Genomic DNA, 16,971 nt, shown 5'->3' with positions numbered 1-16,971 from the left:
CAATGAGTAGAGCTTCACACATTGATTCAATACCACGAGTTCAAGGATTCGATTCAATTAAACAAACTACACCCATTCATTTAATGATAAAAAGTGCATGTGCTAATTCAATGAGTACAGATTCTCTCAATGATTCATCGTTTCGCGTTTAAAGTTTTCATTTAATGAAACAAGCTGAAACCAGTGAATCAGCCATTGATTTAAACTTCAAGCAGTAATTCAATGAATCAATCGGCATTCTTAGATTTTATAAGACACATGTAACTAACTTATGCAGTGAATCAAACCGCTCACATTCATTGAATGAAACAGACTGCACGTCTTAAATCAAAGAGTAGAACTTCTCTTATTTATTCATTATGTCAAGCTTAACTCCTTCATTTAATATAACAAACTGCAATCATTGTGTCAAACCTCAATCATTGATTCAATGAATCAAACGTTATTCATTGATTCAATGAAAGAAACTTCACTCATTTACTTAGCGATTCCAACTGAATTCATCCATTCAATGAATAAAACAGCACTCATTCATTCCATGAAAAAATCTGCACATGCTAATCGAATAAGTAGAGCTTTGCCATTCATTTAATGAAACAAGTTGTATGCTTTCTGTTAAAGAAACCAACTGCATGCATTCATTTAATCAAACAGACTGCTCTCGTTAATTCAATGTGTGGAGCTTCTTTCATTCATTCAATTTTTAAGTTTATCTCATTCATTCAATGTAACAAACTGCAGGTGTTCATTCAATGAGTAGAGCTTCTCACATTGATTCAATACCACGAGTTTAAGGTTTCGATTCAATGAAACAAATTGCACCCATTGATTTAATGACAACAAGTGCATGTGCTAATTGAATGAGGGCCTCCAGCTTAAAGTTTTCACTTAATGAAACAAGCTGAAACAATTGAATCAGTCATTTATTTAAACTTCAATCATAGATTCAATGAATCAAACGGTAATCTTAAGTTCAATGAGACAGATCTAACGAACCTTTTTAGTGAAACATACTGCACACATTTATTGAATTTAGAGACTGCACGTGTTAACTCAAAGAGTAGAGCTTCTCTTATTTATTCAATATGTCAAGCTTAACTCCTTCATTTAATATAACAAACTGCAATCATTCAATCATTGTGCCAAACTTCAATCATCGATTCAATGAATCAAACGTCATTCATTGATTGAATGAACGAAACTTAACTTATTTATTTAGTGATTCCAAGAGCATGCATCCATTCAATGAATCAAACAGCACTCATTCATTCCATGAAAATATCTGCACATGCTAATCGAATGAGTAGAGCTTTTGCCATTCATTCAATGATACTAGTTGCACGCTTTCTGTCAAAGAAACCAACTGCCTGCATTCATTTCATCAAGCAGATTGCACTTGTTAATTCAATGTGTAGATCTTCTTTCATTCAGTCAACGTTTCCAGCTTATATCATGCATTCAATGCAACAAACTGCAGGGATTCATTCAATGAGTACAGCTACTCTCATTTATTCATTGCCCCTAGCTAAACGTTTTGTTTCAATGAAAAAGCCTGCACTTGTTCATTCAATGAGTAGAGCTTCACACATTGATTCAATACCACGAGTTCAAGGAATCGATTCAATTAAACAAACTACACCCATTCATTTAATGATAAAAAGTGCATGTGTTAATTCAAAGAGTACAGCTTCTCTCATTGATTCATTGTTTCGAGTTTAAAGTTTTCACTTAATGAAACAAGCTGAAACCAGTGAATCAGCCATTGATTTAAACTTCAAACAGTAATTCAATGAATCAATCGGCATTCTTAGATTTAATGAGACAGATGTAACTAACTTATGCAGTGAATCAAACCGCTCACATTCATTGAATGAAAAAGACTGCACGTCATAATTCAAAAAGTAGATCTTCTCTTTTTTATTCATTATGTCAAGCTTAACTCCTTCATTTAATGTAACAAACTGCAAACATTCAATCATTGTGTCAAACCTCAATCATTGATTCAATGAATCAAACCTTATTCATTGATTCAATGAAAGAAACTTCACTCATTTACTTAGTGATTCTAACAGCATTCATCCATTCAATGAATCAAACAGCACTCATTCATTTCATGAAAAAAGCTGCACATGCTAATCGAATAAGTAGAGCTTTGCCATTCATTTAATGAAACAAGTTGGACGCTTTCTGTCAAAGAAACCGACTGCATGCATTCATTTAATCAAACAGACTGCACTCGTTAATTCAATGTGTAGAGCTTCTTTCATTCATTCAACTTTTTAAGCTTATCTCATTCATTCAATGCAACAAACTGCCGGTATTCATTCAATGAGTACAGCTTCTCTCAATTATTCAGTGCCTCGAGCTAAACGTTTTGTTTCAATGAAAAAGCCTGAACTTTGTTAATTCAATGAGTAGAGCTTCACACATTGATTCAATACCACGAGTTCAAGGATTCGATTCAATTAAACAAACTACACCCATTCATTTAATGATAAAAAGTGCATGTGCTAATTCAATGAGTACAGCTTCTCTCATTGATTCATCGTTTCGAGTTTAAAGTTTTCATTCAATGAAACAAGCTGAAACCAGTGAATCAGCCATTGATTTAAACTTCAAGCAGTAATTCAATGAATCAATCGGCATTGTTAGATTTTATAAGACACATGTAACTAACTTATGCAGTGAATCAAACCGCTCACATTCATTGAATGAAACAGACTGCACGTCTTAAATCAAAGAGTAGAACTTCTCTTATTTATTCATTATGTCAAGCTTAACTCCTTCATTTAATATAACAAACTGCAATCATTGTGTCAAACCTCAATCATTGATTCAATGAATCAAACGTTATTCATTGATTCAATGAAAGAAACTTCACTCATTTACGTAGCGATTCCAACTGAATTCATCCATTCAATGAATAAAACAGCACTCATTCATTCCATGAAAAAATCTGCGCATGCTAATCGAATAAGTAGAGCTTTGCCATTCATTTAATGAAACAAGGTGTATGCTTTCTGTTAAAGAAACCAACTGCATGCATTCATTTAATCAAACAGACTGCTCTCGTTAATTCAATGTGTGGAGCTTCTTTCATTCATTCAATTTTTAAGTTTATCTCATTCATTCAATGTAACAAACTGCAGGTGTTCATTCAATGAGTAGAGCTTCTCACATTGATTCAATACCACGAGTTTAAGGTTTCGATTCAATGAAACAAATTGCACCCATTGATTTAATGACAAAAAGTGCATGTGCTAATTGAATGAGGGCCTCCAGCTTAAAGTTTTCACTTAATGAAACAAGCTGAAACAATTGAATCAGTCATTTATTTAAACTTCAATCATAGATTCAATGAATCAAACGGTAATCTTAAGTTCAATGAGACAGATCTAACGAACCTTTTTAGTGAAACATACTGCACACATTTATGGAATTTACAGACTGCACGTGTTAACTCAAAGAGTAGAGCTTCTCTTATTTATTCAATATGTCAAGCTTAACTCCTTCATTTAATATAACAAACTGCAATCATTCAATCATTGTGCCAAACTTCAATCATCGATTCAATGAATCAAACGTCATTCATTGATTGAATGAACGAAACTTAACTTATTTATTTAGTGATTCCAAGAGCATGCATCCATTCAATGAATCAAACAGCACTCATTCATTCCATGAAAATATCTGCACATGCTAATCGAATGAGTAGAGCTTTTGCCATTCATTCAATGATACCTGTTGCACGCTTTCTGTCAAAGAAACCAACTGCCTGCATTCATTTCATCAAGCAGATTGCACTTGTTAATTCAATGTGTAGAGCTTCTTTCATTCAGTCAACGTTTCCAGCTTATATCATGCATTCAATGCAACAAACTGCAGGTGTTCATTCAATGAGTACAGCTACTCTCATTTATTCGTTGCCCCTAGCTAAACGTTTTGTTTCAATGAAAAAGCCTGCACTTGTTCATTCAATGAGTAGAGCTTCACACATTGATTCAATACCACGAGTTCAAGGAATCGATTCAATTAAACAAACTACACCCATTCATTTAATGATAAAAAGTGCATGTGTTAATTCAAAGAGTACAGCTTCTCTCATTGATTCATTGTTTCGAGTTTAAAGTTTTCACTTAATGAAACAAGCTGAAACCAGTGAATCAGCCATTGATTTAAACTTCAAACAGTAATTCAATGAATCAATCGGCATTCTTAGATTTAATGAGACAGATGTAACTAACTTATGCAGTGAATCAAACCGCTCACATTCATTGAATGAAAAAGACTGCACGTCATAATTCAAAATGTAGATCTTCTCTTTTTTATTCATTATGTAAAGCTTAACTCCTTCATTTAATGTAACAAACTGCAAACATTCAATCATTGTGTCAAACCTCAATCATTGATTCAATGAATCAAACCTTATTCATTGATTCAATGAAAGAAACTTCACTCATTTACTTAGTGATTCTAACAGCATTCATCCATTCAATGAATCAAACAGCACTCATTCATTTCATGAAAAAAGCTGCACATGCTAATCGAATAAGTAGAGCTTTGCCATTCATTTAATGAAACAATTTGGACGCTTTCTGTCAAAGAAACCGACTGCATGCATTCATTTCATCAAACAGACTGCACTCGTTAATTCAATGTGTAGAGCTTCTTTCATTCATTCAACTTTTTAAGCTTATCTCATTCATTCAATGCAACAAACTGCAGGTATTCATTCAATGAGTACAGCTTCTCTCAATTATTCAGTGCCTCGAGCTAAACGTTTTGTTTCAATGAAAAAGCCTGAACTTTGTTAATTCAATGAGTAGAGCTTCACACATTGATTCAATACCACGAGTTCAAGGATTCGATTCAATTAAACAAACTACACCCATTCATTTAATGATAAAAAGTGGATGTGCTAATTCAATGAGTACAGCTTCTCTCATTGATTCATCGTTTCGAGTTTAAAGTTTTCATTTAATGAAACAAGCTGAAACCAGTGAATCAGCCATTGATTTATACTTCAAGCAGTAATTCAATGAATCAATCGGCATTCTTAGATTTTATAAGACACATGTAACTAACTTATGCAGTGAATCAAACCGCTCACATTCATTGAATGAAACAGACTGCACGTCTTAAATCAAAGAGTAGAACTTGTCTTATTTATTCATTACGTCAAGCTTAACTCCTTCATTTAATATAACAAACTGCAATCATTGTGTCAAACCTCAATCATTGATTCAATGAATCAAACGTTATTCATTGATTCAATGAAAGAAACTTCACTCATTTACTTAGCGATTCCAGCTGATTTCATCCAGTCAATGAATAAAACTGCACTCATTCATTCCATGAAAAAATCTGCACATGCTAATCGAATAAGTAGAGCTTTGCCATTCATTTAATGAAACAAGTTGTATGCTTTCTGTTAAAGAAACCAACTGCATGCATTCATTTAATCAAACAGACTGCTCTCGTTAATTCAATGTGTGGAGCTTCTTTCATTCATTCAATTTTTAAGTTTATCTCATTCATTCAATGTAACAAACTGCAGGTGTTCATTCAATGAGTAGAGCTTCTCACATTGATTCAATACCACGAGTTTAAGGTTTTGATTCAATGAAACAAATTGCACCCATTGATTTAATGACAAAAAGTGCATGTGCTAATTGAATGAGGGCCTCCAGCTTAAAGTTTTCACTTAATGAAACAAGCTGAAACAATTGAATCAGTCATTTATTTAAACTTCAATCATAGATTCAATGAATCAAACGGTAATCTTAAGTTCAATGAGACAGATCTAACGAACCTTTTTAGTGAAACATACTGCACACATTTATGGAATTTACAGACTGCACGTGTTAACTCAAAGAGTAGAGCTTCTCTTATTTATTCAATATGTCAAGCTTAACTCCTTCATTTAATATAACAAACTGCAATCATTCAATCATTGTGCCAAACTTCAATCATCGATTCAATGAATCAAACGTCATTCATTGATTGAATGAACGAAACTTAACTTATTTATTTAGTGATTCCAAGAGCATGCATCCATTCAATGAATCAAACAGCACTCATTCATTCCATGAAAATATCTGCACATGCTAATCGAATGAGTAGAGCTTTTGCCATTCATTCAATGATACTAGTTGCACGCTTTCTGTCAAAGAAACCAACTGCCTGCATTCATTTCATCAAGCAGATTGCACTTGTTAATTCAATGTGTAGAGCTTCTTTCATTCAGTCAACGTTTCCAGCTTATATCATGCATTCAATGCAACAAACTGCAGGTGTTCATTCAATGAGTACAGCTACTCTCATTTATTCGTTGCCCCTAGCTAAACGTTTTGTTTCAATGAAAAAGCCTGCACTTGTTCATTCAATGAGTGGAGCTTCACACATTGATTCAATACCACGAGTTCAAGGAATCGATTCAATGAAACAAACTGTACCCATTCATTTAATGATAAAAAGTGCATGTGTTAATTCAAAGAGTACAGCTTCTCTCATTGATTCATTATTTCGAGTTTAAAGTTTTCACTTAATGAAACAAGCTGAAACCAGTGAATCAGCCATTGATTTAAACTTCAAACAGTAATTCAATGAATCAATCGGCATTCTTAGATTTAATGAGACAGATGTAACTAACTTATGCAGTGAATCAAACCGCTCACATTCATTGAATGAAAAAGACTGCACGTCTTAATTCAAAAAGTAGATCTTCTCTTTTTTATTCATTATGTCAAGCTTAACTCCTTCATTTAATGTAACAAACTGCAAACATTCAATCATTGTGTCAAACCTCAATCATTGATTCAATGAATCAAACCTTATTCATTGATTCAATGAAAGAAACTTCACTCATTTACTTAGTGATTCTAACAGCATTCATCCATTCAATGAATCAAACAGCACTCATTCATTTCATGAAAAAAGCTGCACATGCTAATCGAATAAGTAGAGCTTTGCCATTCATTTAATGAAACAAGTTGGACGCTTTCTGTCAAAGAAACCGACTGCATGCATTCATTTAATCAAACAGACTGCACTCGTTAATTCAATGTGTAGAGCTTCTTTCATTCATTCAACTTTTTAAGCTTATCTCATTCATTCAATGCAACAAACTGCAGGTGTTCATTCAATGAGTACAGCTTCTCTCAATTATTCAGTGCCTCGAGCTAAACGTTTTGTTTCAATGAAAAAGCCTGAACTTGTTCATTCAATGAGTAGAGCTTCACACATTGATTCAATACCACGAGTTCAAGGAATAGATTCAATTAAACAAACTACACCCATTCATTTAATGATAAAAAGTGCATGTGCTAATTCAATGAGTACAGCTTCTCTCATTGATTCATCGTTTCGAGTTTAAAGTTTTCATTTAATGAAACAAGCTGAAACCAGTGAATCAGCCATTGATTTAAACTTCAAGCAGTAATTCAATGAATCAATCGGCATTCTTAGATTTTATAAGACACATGTAACTAACTTATGCAGTGACTCAAACCGCTCACATTCATTGAATGAAACAGACTGCACGTCTTAAATCAAAGAGTAGAACTTCTCTTATTTCTTCATTATGTCAAGCTTAATTCTTCATTTAATATAACAGACTGCAATCATTGTGTCAAACCTCAATCATTGATTCAATGAATCAAACGTTATTCATTGATTCAATGAAAGAAACTTCACTCATTTACTTAGCGATTCCAACTGAATTCATCCATTCAATGAATAAAACAGCACTCATTCATTCCATGAAAAAATCTGCACATGCTAATCGAATAAGTAGAGCTTTGCCATTCATTTAATGAAACAAGTTGTATGCTTTCTGTTAAAGAAACCAACTGCATGCATTCATTTAATCAAACAGACTGCTCTCGTTAATTCAATGTGTGGAGCTTCTTTCATTCATTCAATTTTTAAGTTTATCTCATTCATTCAATGTAACAAACTGCAGGTGTTCATTCAATGAGTAGAGCTTCTCACATTGATTCAATACCACGAGTTTAAGGTTTCGATTCAATGAAACAAATTGCACCCATTGATTTAATGACAACAAGTGCATGTGCTAATTGAATGAGGGCCTCCAGCTTAAAGTTTTCACTTAATGAAACAAGCTGAAACAATTGAATCAGTCATTTATTTAAACTTCAATCATAGATTCAATGAATCAAACGGTAATCTTAAGTTCAATGAGACAGATCTAACGAACCTTTTTAGTGAAACATACTGCACACATTTATTGAATTTACAGACTGCACGTGTTAACTCAAAGAGTAGAGCTTCTCTTATTTATTCAATATGTCAAGCTTAACTCCTTCATTTAATATAACAAACTGCAATCATTCAATCATTGTGCCAAACTTCAATCATCGATTCAATGAATCAAACGTCATTCATTGATTGAATGAACGAAACTTAACTTATTTATTTAGTGATTCCAAGAGCATGCATCCATTCAATGAATCAAACAGCACTCATTCATTCCATGAAAATATCTGTACATGCTAATCGAATGAGTAGAGCTTTTGCCATTCATTCAATGATACCTGTTGCACGCTTTCTGTCAAAGAAACCAACTGCCTGCATTCATTTCATCAAGCAGATTGCACTTGTTAATTCAATGTGTAGAGCTTCTTTCATTCAGTCAACGTTTCCAGCTTATATCATGCATTCAATGCAACAAACTGCAGGTGTTCATTCAATGAGTACAGCTACTCTCATTTATTCGTTGCCCCTAGCTAAACGTTTTGTTTCAATGAAAAAGCCTGCACTTGTTCATTCAATGAGTAGAGCTTCACACATTGATTCAATACCACGAGTTCAAGGAATCGATTCAATTAAACAAACTACACCCATTCATTTAATGATAAAAAGTGCATGTGTTAATTCAAAGAGTACAGCTTCTCTCATTGATTCATTGTTTCGAGTTTAAAGTTTTCACTTAATGAAACAAGCTGAAACCAGTGAATCAGCCATTGATTTAAACTTCAAACAGTAATTCAATGAATCAATCGGCATTCTTAGATTTAATGAGACAGATGTAACTAACTTATGCAGTGAATCAAACCGCTCACATTCATTGAATGAAAAAGACTGCACGTCATAATTCAAAATGTAGATCTTCTCTTTTTTATTCATTATGTCAAGCTTAACTCCTTCATTTAATGTAACAAACTGCAAACATTCAATCATTGTGTCAAACCTCAATCATTGATTCAATGAATCAAACCTTATTCATTGATTCAATGAAAGAAACTTCACTCATTTACTTAGTGATTCTAACAGCATTCATCCATTCAATGAATCAAACAGCACTCATTCATTTCATGAAAAAAGCTGCTCATGCTAATCGAATAAGTAGAGCTTTGCCATTCATTTAATGAAACAAGTTGGACGCTTTCTGTCAAAGAAACCGACTGCATGCATTCATTTAAACAAACAGACTGCTCTCGTTAATTCAATGTGTAGAGCTTCTTTCATTCATTCAACTTTTTAAGCTTATCTCATTCATTCAATGCAACAAACTGCAGGTATTCATTCAATGAGTACAGCTTCTCTCAATTATTCAGTGCCTCGAGCTAAACGTTTTGTTTCAATGAAAAAGCCTGAACTTGTTAATTCAATGAGTAGAGCTTCACACATTGATTCAATACCACGAGTTCAAGGAATCGATTCAATTAAACAAACTACACCCATTCATTTAATGATAAAAAGTGCATGTGCTAATTCAATGAGTACAGCTTCTCTCATTGATTCATCGTTTCGAGTTTAAAGTTTTCATTTAATGAAACAAGCTGAAACCAGTGAATCAGCCATTGATTTAAACTTCAAGCAGTAATTCAATGAATCAATCGGCATTCTTAGATTTTATAAGACACATGTAACTAACTTATGCAGTGAATCAAACCGCTCACATTCATTGAATGAAACAGACTGCACGTCTTAAATCAAAGAGTAGAACTTCTCTTATTTATTCATTATGTCAAGCTTAACTCCTTCATTTAATATAACAAACTGCAATCATTGTGTCAAACCTCAATCATTGATTCAATGAATCAAACGTTATTCATTGATTCAATGAAAGAAACTTCACTCATTTACCTACTGATTCCAACTGAATTCATCCATTCAATGAATAAAACAGCACTCATTCATTCCATGAAAAAATCTGCACATGCTAATCGAATAAGTAGAGCTTTGCCATTCATTTAATGAAACAAGTTGTATGCTTTCTGTTAAAGAAACCAACTGCATGCATTCATTTAATCAAACAGACTGCTATCGTTAATTCAATGTGTGGAGCTTCTTTCATTCATTCAATTTTTAAGTTTATCTCATTCATTCAATGTAACAAACTGCAGGTGTTCATTCAATGAGTAGAGCTTCTCACATTGATTCAATACCACGAGTTTAAGGTTTCGATTCAATGAAACAAATTGCACCCATTGATTTAATGACAAAAAGTGCATGTGCTAATTGAATGAGGGCCTCCAGCTTAAAGTTTTCACTTAATGAAACAAGCTGAAACAATTGAATCAGTCATTTATTTAAACTTCAATCATAGATTCAATGAATCAAACGGTAATCTTAGGTTCAATGAGACAGATCTAACGAACCTTTTTAGTGAAACATACTGCACACATTTATTGAATTTACAGACTGCACGTGTTAACTCAAAGAGTAGAGCTTCTCTTATTTATTCAATATGTCAAGCTTAACTCCTTCATTTAATATAACAAACTGCAATCCATCAATCATTGTGCCAAACTTCAATCATGGATTCAATGAATCAAACGTCATTCATTGATTGAATGAACGAAACTTAACTTATTTATTTAGTGATTCCAAGAGCATGCATCCATTCAATGAATCAAACAGCACTCATCCATTCCATGAAAATATCTGCACATGCTAATCGAATGAGTAGAGCTTTTGCCATTCATTCAATGATACTAGTTGCACGCTTTCTGTCAAAGAAACCAACTGCCTGCATTCATTTCATCAAGCAGATTGCACTTGTTAATTCAATGTGTAGAGCTTCATTCATTCAGTCAACGTTTCCAGCTTATATCATGCATTCAATGCAACAAACTGCAGGTGTTCATTCAATGAGTACAGCTACTCTCATTTATTCGTTGCCCCTAGCTAAACGTTTTGTTGCAATGAAAAAGCCAGCACTTGTTCATTCAATGAGTAGAGCTTCACACATTGATTCAATACCACGAGTTCAAGGAATCGATTCAATGAAACAAACTGTACCCATTCATTTAATGATAAAAAGTGCATGTGTTAATTCAAAGAGTACAGCTTCTCTCATTGATTCATTGTTTCGAGTTTAAAGTTTTCACTTAATGAAACAAGCTGAAACCAGTGAATCAGCCATTGATTTAAACTTCAAACAGTAATTCAATGAATCAATCGGCATTCTTAGATTTAATGAGACAGATGTAACTAACTTATGCAGTGAATCAAACCGCTCACATTCATTGAATGAAAAAGACTGCACGTCATAATTCAAAAAGTAGATCTTCTCTTTTTTATTCATTATGTCAAGCTTAACTCCTTCATTTAATGTAACAAACTGCAAACATTCAATCATTGTGTCAAACCTCAATCATTGATTCAATGAATCAAACCTTATTCATTGATTCAATGAAAGAAACTTCACTCATTTACTTAGTGATTCTAAAAGCATTCATCCATTCAATGAATCAAACAGCACTCATTCATTACATGAAAAAAGCTGCACATGCTAATCGAATAAGTAGAGCTTTGCCATTCATTTAATGAAACAAGTTGGACGCTTTCTGTCAAAGAAACCGACTGCATGCATTCATTTAATCAAACAGACTGCACTCGTTAATTCAATGTGTAGAGCTTCTTTCATTCATTCAACTTTTTAAGCTTATCTCATTCATTCAACGCAACAAACTGCAGGTGTTCATTGAATGAGTACAGCTTCTCTCAATTATTCAGTGCCTCGAGCTAAACGTTTTGTTTCAATGAAAAAGCCTGAACTTGTTAATTCAATGAGTAGAGCTTCACACATTGATTCAATACCACGAGTTCAAGGAATCGATTTAATTAAACAAACTACACCCATTCATTTAATGATAAAAAGTGCATGTGCTAATTCAATGAGTACAGCTTCTCTCCTTGATTCATCGTTTCGAGTTTAAAGTTTTCATTTAATGAAACAAGCTGAAACCAGTGAATCAGCCATTGATTTAAACTTCAAGCAGTAATTCAATGAATCAATCGGCATTCTTAGATTTTATAAGACACATGTAACTAACTTATGCAGTGAATCAAACCGCTCACATTCATTGAATGAAACAGACTGCACGTCTTAAATCAAAGAGTAGAACTTCTCTTATTTATTCATTATGTCAAGCTTAACTCCTTCATTTAATATAACAAACTGCAATCATTGTGTCAAACCTCAATCATTGATTCAATGAATCAAACGTTATTCATTGATTCAATGAAAGAAACTTCACTCATTTACTTAGCGATTCCAACTGAATTCATCCATTCAATGAATAAAACAGCACTCATTCATTCCATGAAAAAATCTGCACATGCTAATCGAATAAGTAGAGCTTTGCCATTCATTTAATGAAACAAGTTGTATGCTTTCTGTTAAAGAAACCAACTGCATGCATTCATTTAATCAAACAGACTGCTCTCGTTAATTCAATGTGTGGAGCTTCTTTCATTCATTCAATTTTTAAGTTTATCTCATTCATTCAATGTAACAAACTGCAGGTGTTCATTCAATGAGTAGAGCTTCTCACATTGATTCAATACCACGAGTTTAAGGTTTCGATTCAATGAAACAAATTGCACCCATTGATTTAATGACAAAAAGTGCATGTGCTAATTGAATGAGGGCCTCCAGCTTAAAGTTTTCACTTAATGAAACAAGCTGAAACAATTGAATCAGTCATTTATTTAAACTTCAATCATAGATTCAATGAATCAAACGGTAATCTTAGGTTCAATGAGACAGATCTAACGAACCTTTTTAGTGAAACATACTGCACACATTTATTGAATTTACAGACTGCACGTGTTAACTCAAAGAGTAGAGCTTCTCTTATTTATTCAATATGTCAAGCTTAACTCCTTCATTTAATATAACAAACTGCAATCCATCAATCATTGTGCCAAACTTCAATCATGGATTCAATGAATCAAACGTCATTCATTGATTGAATGAACGAAACTTAACTTATTTATTTAGTGATTCCAAGAGCATGCATCCATTCAATGAATCAAACAGCACTCATTCATTCCATGAAAATATCTGCACATGCTAATCGAATGAGTAGAGCTTTTGCCATTCATTCAATGATACTAGTTGCACGCTTTCTGTCAAAGAAACCAACTGCCTGCATTCATTTCATCAAGCAGATTGCACTTGTTAATTCAATGTGTAGAGCTTCATTCATTCAGTCAACGTTTCCAGCTTATATCATGCATTCAATGCAACAAACTGCAGGTGTTCATTCAATGAGTACAGCTACTCTCATTTATTCGTTGCCCCTAGCTAAACGTTTTGTTTCAATGAAAAAGCCTGCACTTGTTCATTCAATGAGTAGAGCTTCACACATTGATTCAATACCACGAGTTCAAGGAATCGATTCAATGAAACAAACTGTACCCATTCATTTAATGATAAAAAGTGCATGTGTTAATTCAAAGAGTACAGCTTCTCTCATTGATTCATTGTTTCGAGTTTAAAGTTTTCACTTAATGAAACAAGCTGAAACCAGTGAATCAGCCATTGATTTAAACTTCAAACAGTAATTCAATGAATCAATCGGCATTCTTAGATTTAATGAGACAGATGTAACTAACTTATGCAGTGAATCAAACCGCTCACATTCATTGAATGAAAAAGACTGCACGTCATAATTCAAAAAGTAGATCTTCTCTTTTTTATTCATTATGTGATTTTTGTGTCCTCTTTGTCTACAGGAGTAGTGCCAGAGGACTGGAGGCTAGCAAACGTGGTTCCCTTGTTCAAGAAGGGGAGTAGGGATAATCCTAGTAACTATAGGCCAGTGAGTCTCACTTCTGTTGTGGGCAAAGTCTTAGAGAGAATTATAAGGGATAGGATTTATGCACATCTGGATAAGAATGATGTGATCAAGGATAGTCAGCATGGTTTTGTGAAGGGCAGGTCGTGCCTCACAAACCTTATTGAATTCTTTGAGAAGGTGACGAAGGAGGTAGATGAGGGGAAAGCGGTAGATGTAGTATATATGGATTTTAGTAAGGCGTTTGATAAGGTCCCCCATGGTAGGCTACTGCAGAAAATACAGAGATATGGCATTGAGGGTGAGTTGGAGGTTTGGATTAGGAATTGGCTCTCTGGAAGAAGACAGAGGGTAGTAGTTGATGGCAAAGATTCATCTTGGAGTGCCGTCACTAGTGGTGTTCCGCAAGGATCTGTTTTGGGACCATTGCTGTTTGTCATTTTTATAAATGACCTGGAGGAAGGGTTAGAAGGTTGGGTGAGCAAGTTTGAGGATGATACGAAAGTCGGAGGAGTTGTAGACAGTGAGGAAGGATATGGCAGGTTACAGCGGGATATAGAGAAGCTGCAGAACTGGGCAGAAAGGTGGCAAATGGAGTTCAATGTAGCTAAGTGTGAAGTGATTCACTTTGGTAAGAGTAATAAAAAGATGGATTACTGGGCTAATGGTAGACTACTTGGTAGTGTGGAAGAGCAGAGGGATCTTGGTGTCCATGTACACAGATCTCTGAAAGTTGCCACCCAGGTAAATAGTGCAGTGAAGAAGGCATATGGCGTACTGGCTTTTATTGGTAGAGGAATTGAGTTCCGGAGTCCTGAGGTCATGCTGCAGTTGTATAAGACTCTGGTGCGGCCGCTTCTGGAATATTGTGTGCAGTTTTGGTCGCCATACTATAGGAAGGATGTGGAGGCACTGGAACGGGTGCAGAGGAGGTTTACCAGGATGTTGCCTGGTATGGTAGGAAGATCCTATGAGGAAAGGCTGAGGCACTTGGGGTTGTTTTCTTTGGAGAAAAGAAGGTTTAGGGGTGATTTGATAGAGGTGTACAAGATGATTAGGGGGTTAGATAGGGTTGACAGTGAGAACCTTTTTCCGCGTATGGAGTCAGCTATTACAAGGGGGCATAGCTTTAAATTAAGGGGGGGTAGATATAGGACTGATGTTAGGGGTAGGTTCTTCACTCAGCGAGTCGTAAGATCATGGAATGCCCTGCCAGTAGCAGTAGTGGACTCTCCCTCTTTATGGGTATTTAAGCGGGCATTGGATAGGTATATGGGGGATAGTGGGTTAGTGTAGGTTAGGTGGGCTTTGATCGGCGCAACATCGAGGGCCGAAGGGCCTGTACTGCGCTGTATTGTTCTATGTTCTATGTTCTATGTCAAGCTTAACTCCTTCATTTAATGTAACAAACTGCAAACATTCAATCATTGTGTCAAACCTCAATCATTGATTCAATGAATCAAATCTTATTCATTGATTCAATGAAAGAAACTTCACTCATTTACTTAGTGATTCTAAAAGCATTCATCCATTCAATGAATCAAACAGCACTCATTCATTTCATGAAAAAAGCTGCACATGCTAATCGAATAAGTAGAGCTTTGCCATTCATTTAATGAAACAAGTTGGTCGCTTTCTGTCAAAGAAACCGACTGCATGCATTCATTTAATCAAACAGACTGCACTCGTTAATTCAATGTGTAGAGCTTCTTTCATTCATTCAACTTTTTAAGCTTATCTCATTCATTCAACGCAACAAACTGCAGGTGTTCATTGAATGAGTACAGCTTCTCTCAATTATTCAGTGCCTCGAGCTAAACGTTTTGTTTCAATGAAAAAGCCTGAACTTGTTCATTCAATGAGTAGAGCTTCACACATTGATTCAATACCACGAGTTCAAGGAATCGATTTAATTAAACAAACTACACCCATTCATTTAATGATAAAAAGTGCATGTGCTAATTCAATGAGTACAGCTTCTCTCCTTGATTCATCGTTTCGAGTTTAAAGTTTTCATTTAATGAAACAAGCTGAAACCAGTGAATCAGCCATTGATTTAAACTTCAAGCAGTAATTCAATGAATCAATCGGCATTCTTAGATTTTATAAGACACATGTAACTAACTTATGCAGTGAATCAAACCGCTCACATTCATTGAATGAAACAGACTGCACGTCTTAAATCAAAGAGTAGAACTTCTCTTATTTATTCATTATGTCAAGCTTAACTCCTTCATTTAGTATAACAATCTGCAATCATTGTGTCAAACCTCAATCATTGATTCAATGAATCAAACGTTATTCATTGATTCAATGAAAGAAACTTCACTCATTTACTTAACGATTCCAACTGAATTCATCCATTCAATGAATAAAACAGCACTCATTCATTCCATGAAAAAATCTGCACATGCTAATCGAATAAGTAGAGCTTTGCCATTCATTTAATGAAACAAGTTGTATGCTTTCTGTTAAAGAAACCAACTGCATGCATTCATTTAATCAAACAGACTGCTCTCGTTAATTCAATGTGTGGAGCTTCTTTCATTCATTCAATTTTTAAGTTTATCTCATTCATTCAATGTAACAAACTGCAGGTGTTCATTCAATGAGTAGAGCTTCTCACATTGATTCAATACCACGAGTTTAAGGTTTCGATTCAATGAAACAAATTGCACCCATTGATTTAATGACAAAAAGTGCATGTGCTAATTGAATGAGGGCCTCCAGCTTAAAGTTTTCACTTAATGAAACAAGCTGAAACAATTGAATCAGTCATTTATTTAAACTTCAATCATAGATTCAATGAATCAAACGGTAATCTTAGGTTCAATGAGACAGATCTAACGAACCTTTTTAGTGAAACATACTGCACACAATTATTGAATTTACAGACTGCACGTGTTAACTCAAAGAG

This window comes from Chiloscyllium punctatum, chromosome 27, assembly GCF_047496795.1.
Source record: "Chiloscyllium punctatum isolate Juve2018m chromosome 27, sChiPun1.3, whole genome shotgun sequence".
Lineage (NCBI taxonomy): Eukaryota > Metazoa > Chordata > Chondrichthyes > Orectolobiformes > Hemiscylliidae > Chiloscyllium > Chiloscyllium punctatum.
The sequence above is the reverse complement of the archived record's forward strand: the minus strand, read 5'-3'. Positions refer to the sequence as shown.